General features: G+C 46.6%; 1 protein-coding gene across 3 annotated transcripts in view; it reads right to left on the minus strand.

Moving 5' to 3' along the window:
* ate1 (arginyltransferase 1) overlaps positions 1–7,500 on the minus strand; it is a 113,881-nt gene that overhangs the window by 9,108 nt on the left and 97,273 nt on the right. The gene's annotated exons all lie outside the window — the stretch shown is intronic.

Here is a 7,500-nt window from a genome sequence, read left to right on the forward strand (position 1 = left end):
TGTGCGTCTTATTTCCGTGTTTTCCTGTTTTTTGTATTTAGCGCTAACTCTACAGTCACTGTAGATTGTTTTTAGTTTGCGTTTTTTTGTAGTTTGCTCTCCCGCTGAGTCTGCGGCTCCTGTTTGGAGCGGGACTGCTGCGGGAACAATGGATTTCGATCATTTAACGAGACAGCATGGTGTGAGAATTGTTTATTCCGCAAGTGTTGAAGAATGTAGTTTGGCGGTGGGTCACGTTGTTGGCCATGAACATGTTAAATCGGCCTCTCGCATGAACAATGCGATTGTGATTTTTCTTGGTACAGTTGCAAAAGCAAGGGAGGTAGTTGCGACAGGTGTGGAAATAAATAACACGCTGACGCCTGTACTCCCTCTCAGTTGCCCATCTAGGAAAGTGATAATTTCTAATGTTCCACCTTTCATTAAAGATGAACTGATTGAACGGGAGTTACAGCGGTTCGGCCGGCTGGTTTCATCTATAAGGAAGATTTCCCTGGGTTGTAAATCGCCCCTTTTGAAACATGTGGTGTCGTTTAGAAGGCAGGTGTATATGGTGCTAAATGACGGTGAGGCAGAGCTTAATCTGGTGCTTAAATTTAAAATTGGTGGTTTTGAGTATGTGGTTTTTGCTACATCGGACTCAGCCCTGAAGTGTTTTCACTGTGGAGGTGTGGGTCATGTCGTTCGAGACTGCCCAAGACATAAGAGTGACAGTGCAGGTCAGACAGCGACTGGCTTGGCTGAACCGAGTGAGGGTTCCCCTTCAACTCGTCCCCAATCCGCAAGTGGCTTGGCTGATCCAGTTGTGAATGATTCTTCCACGACTCGGCCCCCGTCCGCTGTCGGTCTGTCATCGGAGCGAATTGGGGTGGATGACGTTGAAGTGGATAGTGGCCCGTCTGGGGCAGAACTAGTTGAATTTGGTCCTGTGGCCACACATGATTCTGTGGCCGTAGATGGCACCTCTCCGGTGGCTGATTTAATTGATGCCAGCGTGACAGTAAATGACCTGATAAATAAGGAGCTTGCCGCGTTAAGCGGGAGTAATACGGTGCATAGGCCTTTAGAGGACATTCGTTTTGATGATGGCGTTGGAGCTTCAGGCTCACAGGCGTCTGTGCAAGATGTTGAAATGGTCCCATTTAAAATCCCGGTAAAGAGAAAGAGTGAGCAGGAGGAGGGGAACGCTAGTAAGGCAAAGAGGGAAGAGGTGCGTCCGACTGATGACAGCGATAATGAGTCTGTTTTCTCTGACATGTCGGACTGCTCCTTGGGAGACCTCGCCGCATCTGGTGAGGGGCTACCAATGCAGCATAAAGCAGAAGACATAAGCCGCTTTCTACGTGATACGAAAGGGCTGCGTGACGTTCAGGTTGAACTGTACTTTCCCGATTGCGGTCAATTTATTAATGATGTTTCCCGTCTGATAAGAGAGCGTGCTTTCACTAATAAGGAGACTGCGCGCCTCCGAAAGTTAGTTAGTTAGTGCAAGAAACGCATAGTGATAATGTTAACGAGGTGGAATGGAGGAGGGAATGGGATGGCCAAATTGTTTTTAGTCATAAATCCTCTGTAAGCGGAGGTGTGGCGATTTTATTCTCAAAGTTGTCCATACCTCTTTCTTGCCATGTAGAGGAAGTAGTTCCAGGCCGACTTTTGACAGTCAGGGCCGTTTTTGATGACTGTGTCATGTTTTTTGTAAATGTGTATGCACCAACGAATGGGGCAGAGAGGGTGCGTTTTTTTAGTAAACTTGATGAGGTGTTCAGTGACCTGGATCCGGACAGTCTTGTTTTTATGGGTGGTGATTTTAATTCCACTGTTGATGATCGATTGGATAGGAATCACTTGGAACCTCATACTCCCTCACAGCTGGCAGTACGACAGTTGATTAATACCCATGATCTGCAGGACACATGGAGAACTTTGCATCAGAACACCAGACAGTACACATGGACTCATAGTAGAGATAATTATATTTCCTTAGCTCGTTTGGATAGATTTTACATTTTCAGGCAGCATCTCAATAGTTTAGTATCATGTCATATTTTGCCAACGGGTTTTTCTGATCATTGTGCTGTAGTTTGCAGTGTGAGAATTAAGGCTTTTAGGCCAGGGAGTGCATATTGGTGTTTTAATACTTCACTTTTAGTGGATGACCATTTCAAGGAGACTTTTATGTTTTTTTGGGGGGTTTTTAGCCTACAAAAAGGCTCTTTTTCCTCCTTGCGGGAATGGTGGGACCATGGCAAGGTTCAGATTAAGCTTTTCTGCCAACAGTATACCTTAAGCGTTACTAAGGATATCATTCTCTCACTTCAAGGTTTAGAACATGATATCTTGAACTTGCAGAAGTCTGTGATGTCCACGGAGCAGTTTCAGCTCTTGGAGGAGAAGAAGGGCAGACTTACTGACCTACTGGGTGTCAGGGCACAGGGGGCGCTTGTACGCTCCCGCTTTCAGAGCGTTACCCTGATGGATGCTCCGTCCAGGTTTTTCTTTAATTTGGAACGAAAAAATGGTCAGAGTAGGTTGATACATAGTTTGAGGTCCGAATCGGGCCAGGACCTGTCTGAGCCTGCTCAGATTCGTAACTATGCGAGACTGTTTTACTCTAAGCTGTATGACTGTGAGTTAGTGTCGAGTGATATCCTGTCCAGCTCTTTCTTTACTGGACTGCCCAAAGTGGCGAGAGAGTGTTATGCTGCGCTTGATATGGCTCTTACGCTCCCAGAGCTTGAAAAGGCCCTTATGGGCATGGCCAGTGGTAAGTCTCCTGGGATTGATGGGTTACCCATTGAGTTCTATAAAGTCTTTTGGCCCTGCATTGGGGAGGATCTCCTGGCAATGCTGCGGGAGAGCCTGGAGGAGGGGTGTTTGCCCCTTAGCTGCCGCAGGGCAGTTATCACCCTTTTGCCCAAGAAAGGTGACCTGCGGGACATTGGGAACTGGCGTCCTGTGTCCTTATTATGTTCAGACATGAAAATTCTGTCCAAGGTTTTAGCTTTGAGGCTGAGGGAGGTAATTGGTCAGGTGGTCCACAATGATCAATCCTACTGTATACCTGAGCGGTCTATTTTTGACAATGTGAATGTGGTAAGGGACTTGTGGGATGTCTCGCATGATCTGGGTATCGATATGGGGTTGATTTCCTTGGATCAGCAAAAGGCCTTCGACCGTGTGGAGCATGAGTTTTTGTGGGCCGCCTTAGCGTCCTTTGGGTTTAGTCCCGTTTTTCTGAATATGGTGAAAGCTCTTTATTGTAATATTGAAAGTGTGCTGAAAGTGAATGGGGGTCTGAGTGCTCCTTTCAGAGTCAAGAGAGGGGTCAGGCAGGGGTGCCCAATGTCTGGCATGTTGTACTCTCTTGCCATTGAACCGCTGCTCCACAAGCTTCGTGCTGTTTTGGGGGGTGTTCTTTTGCCTCATTGTAATGATCGTTTCTTTTTGTCTGCTTATGCAGATGATGTGACTGTGTTTGTTAATGGTAAAGATGATGTAATTATGTTAAATAAAACTGTTTTGGATTTTCAACATGTATCATCTGCAAAGGTGAACTGGGGAAAGAGTGAAGCCATTTGGTTTGGGGAGTGGGAGGAGAGGTGCTCGGGGTTGCCTGGTGGGCTGGTGTGGAAAAGAGAAGGGTTTAAGTATTTGGGTGTTTTTTTGGGTAATGACATTTTTGTCCAAAAGAACTGGGAAGGGGTCTTGGATAAGGTGAAAGGCCGCCTGGGGAAATGGAAGTGGCTACTTCCCCAACTGTCATATAGGGGGCGGGCACTTATAATAAACAATCTAGTGGCCTCTGCGTTATGGCATAAACTTGCCTGTATGGAACCCCCTGCTGGACTACTGGAAAGCTTGCAGAGGGAAGTGGTGAACTTTTTTTGGGACAAACTGCACTGGGTCCCACAAGCAGTTCTTTTTCTCTCAAAGGATGATGGGGGACAAGGACTCGTCAGCCTGTCTAGCAGGAGGGACACATATCGATTTCAGTTCGTCCAGCGGCTGCTCACTGCTTCGACTACTGTGGCCTGGAGGCCGCTGGCTCACACTATCTTGCATAGAGTAAGGGCGCTGGGCCTGGACACGGCTCTGTTTCAAATGGACAGTGAGCGACTTGAGTTTAATGGACTACCATCTTTCTACAAAAGTCTTTTTAGGGTTTGGGGACTTTTTAGCCGTCAGTGGGCTGGAGGGTTATCCTCTGTTCACTGGCTACTTGAGGAACCGATTGTGTTGGGGTCACGTTTTGATGTTTTGTGTGATTTTCCTGGTCTCACAGCCTTGTTTCTTGAGAAGAGAGCCCTGCAACTCCGGCAAATTGTTGACAGGGCAGGTTGCAATTTCCAGAATGTTAAGGCGGTAGCCTCCTTTTTGGGTCTGAGGTCTGAGAGGTGTGTGAAGCGATTTCTTGATAAGCTTAATGGGGTCCTGAGTTGCCAGGAGAAAAGTCTTTTGGAGGACTGGGACAAGGGTAATGTTCTTTGTGACGATAGGGATGTTTTTCCAACAGTTTTTACTTTCACCTGCTTTGCTAGAATGTGGTCATGCTAGTCCACTGCTAGTTTCTGGGGACCAGGACAGTATTGTTTTGGGTTCAGCTAGTGGGAAAGTTCTGTACAAGAATCTGGTGAAGGTGTTGCACAAAACCACTCTCAGGGGTAGGATGGACAATGTTTGGAGGGATAGGTTGGGCATTGATGATGAAATGAAACCTGTGTGGAGAGTAATTTACAAGTCCCCACTGACCAAAAGAACTGGGGATCTTCAGTGGAGGATCTTGCATGGTGCTATTGCTGTTAATGCTTTGTTATCTGTAATAAATCCTGCACTGAGTGACATGTGTCCTTTTTGTTCTGACAGGGAGACTATTTATCACTGTTTTATGGATTGCAATAGGCTTTCCCCTTTATTTTGTGTGTTGAGCCTTTTGTTTTTTTCTATGGGAACAAAGTTCACAAAGCAAGGTTTTATACTTGGTTTTTTTTATAATCAGAGACAGAAGTCAAAGTGTGAACTCATCAATTTCAATTAATGGCCAGGCGAAGCTGGCTATTTATCTAAGCAGGAAAAACAAGGTGCAGCAGAAAGCTGGAGATGATGTTGTTGCAGTTTTCAAGAATTTAGTCAAGTCGAGAGTCACTATTGACTTTTATTTTTATAGATTAACAAGGGCAATTGATGTTTTCAAGGACAAATGGTGTTGTGTTGGTGCGCTGTGCTCTGTAACAAATGATGAGCTTTCTTTTGCCCCTTTTTTGACATGAGTGACTCATGACCTGTTATTGTTTTTGTTTTTTCTGTTTGTTTGTTTTTTTTGTAGACTGATCTGTTAGTGGTGCTTATGGTTATTGTACAATAAAGCTTGTTAAAATTCAAAAAAATTCTCTCTCTCTCTCTCTCTCTCTCTCTCTCTCTCACACTCACACTCACACTCACACTCACACTCACACTCACACTCACACACACACACACACACACACACCAAGCCATCAAAAACATTCAAGCCTCTGCACATAAAATTCACATTCCAGGCAGCACACATACACTTATTATGATCTTGCTATTACACACTGCAACACACATACAAAAACACACACTCACATTACCCTGAGTGGCTTCCAGCCAGTGGCTTCTCTCTTCCCAGCATGCATTGCTACCCGGCCACTGTGGAAGGCCAGCGGCGTGGCAGGGAAATCGCATGCGTGTTTGTGTTCAAGAGCTCCACCATCACTCCCACTAGCCTGGGCCTCTCTCTCTCTCTCTCTCTCTCTCTCTCTCTCACCCAACCCAAATCCCACTGCTCACGTTAGCCTTGAGAGTGAGTGGTAGAATGTGTTGGCATAACATCTCAGCGCACAGAACACACACACACACACACACACACACACACACACACACACACACACACACACACACACACACACACACACACACACACACACACACACACACACACACACACACACACAGAGAGAACACAAAAGCACACAGAACACACACACACAAAACACACACACACACACACACAAACACACACACAGAAATCACTTTGCCAAGAGTAACAGGCAGTATGGGAGTGGAGGTATCATAGTGTGTGACACACACACACACGCACGCACGCACGCACACATTTGGAGGCAGCCGTGGCCTACTGGTTAGCGATTCGGACTTGTGACCGGAGGCTTGCCGGTTCGAACCCGACCAGTAGAAAGCGGCTGAAGTGCCCTTGAGCAAGGCACCTAACCCCTCACTGCTCCCCGAGCGCCGCTGTTGTTGCAGGCAGCTCACTGCGCCGGGATTAGTGTGTGCTTTACCTCGCTGTGTGTTCACTGTGTGCTGAGTGTGTTTCACTAATTCACGGATTGGAATAAATGCAGAGAGCAAATTTCCCTAATGGGATCAAAAGAGTATATATACCATACTATACTACATAAACTCCTTATTGCAATGATGGCCTTTTAGTGCCAATCACAGACAGTGAGTTTCTCTCTCTGTCACAACCCCTCACACACCCCAACTCAGCAGCTGTTCCATCCTAATGTGTTCCATCCTAATAAAACAGAATAATGATAATTGTACACAAATATGAATTATGAACTATGGCAATGGAGAAGGGTGTGTGTGTGTCTGCATGTTTGTGTGGGCATGTGTTCATGTGTGTGTGTGTCTGTGTGTATGTATGAGTGTATGTTCATATTTAGGTAATGTAAGTTTCACATCAGCAGGTCCTTTAATTATGGCAGGAATATACGTATTGAGGGGCAAGGACATTTCTCTTTCTCTCCAGTGAAGAATGAAAGCCTTTCCTCATCGCTCGCTTGCAGGAATTCAGGGAGGACATTTGTCATCTTTTCAAAATAGGTTCTCTTAATGTTTACATATTTTGTGCACTGTGTCAGGAAGTGTATCTCTGTCTCTGTCTTTCGGCAGCCATGTTTGTCTGTGCCTCCCCCCCACCCCCCGCCGCCCCCTCCCCAGAGTGCACTGTACTTTACTGTACTTTACTTTACTGAGCCTCTGGACTTGTCCTTTGCCTGGAAGAATGGAGCTGCTTTGGGGGAAGGGAGGGAAAGGGGAGGTGGGGTGGGGTGGGGTGGGGGGAGTTGTTACTGGTAGTCATGGGCTCATTATCTGATGAGTCACAACCTCGGTCCAGGCAGCCTCCAGCTTCCAGGTTCCACGTCAGCCTCCAGACGCAGATCTCTGGAGGTCTGTCGGCACGTTACAGAGCACGGCGCACACGGCAGACAGGATGGGGGGTGGGGGTGGGGGTGGGGGGGATCAGGCGGATTTAGCCTAAGAGCACCCCCTGACTCCAACAAAAACACCTCCTCTGTTAAGGACCTGCACACCGCTTCAAAGTATGACAACCTTTAATCGCACTTGACTTTCTCTCATTCCCAGTCTTTCTTTCCATCTCCACACAGCACACACACACAGACACACACACATACAGAGAGAGACATACACACACATACACACACACACACACAC

This window comes from Alosa pseudoharengus, unplaced genomic scaffold (assembly GCF_046254945.1).
Source record: "Alosa pseudoharengus isolate Yale_2024_CS ecotype anadromous, Long Island Sound unplaced genomic scaffold, YU_APseudo_1.1 YU_APseudo_1.1_scf_15, whole genome shotgun sequence".
Taxonomy (NCBI): Eukaryota; Metazoa; Chordata; class Actinopteri; order Clupeiformes; family Clupeidae; genus Alosa; species Alosa pseudoharengus.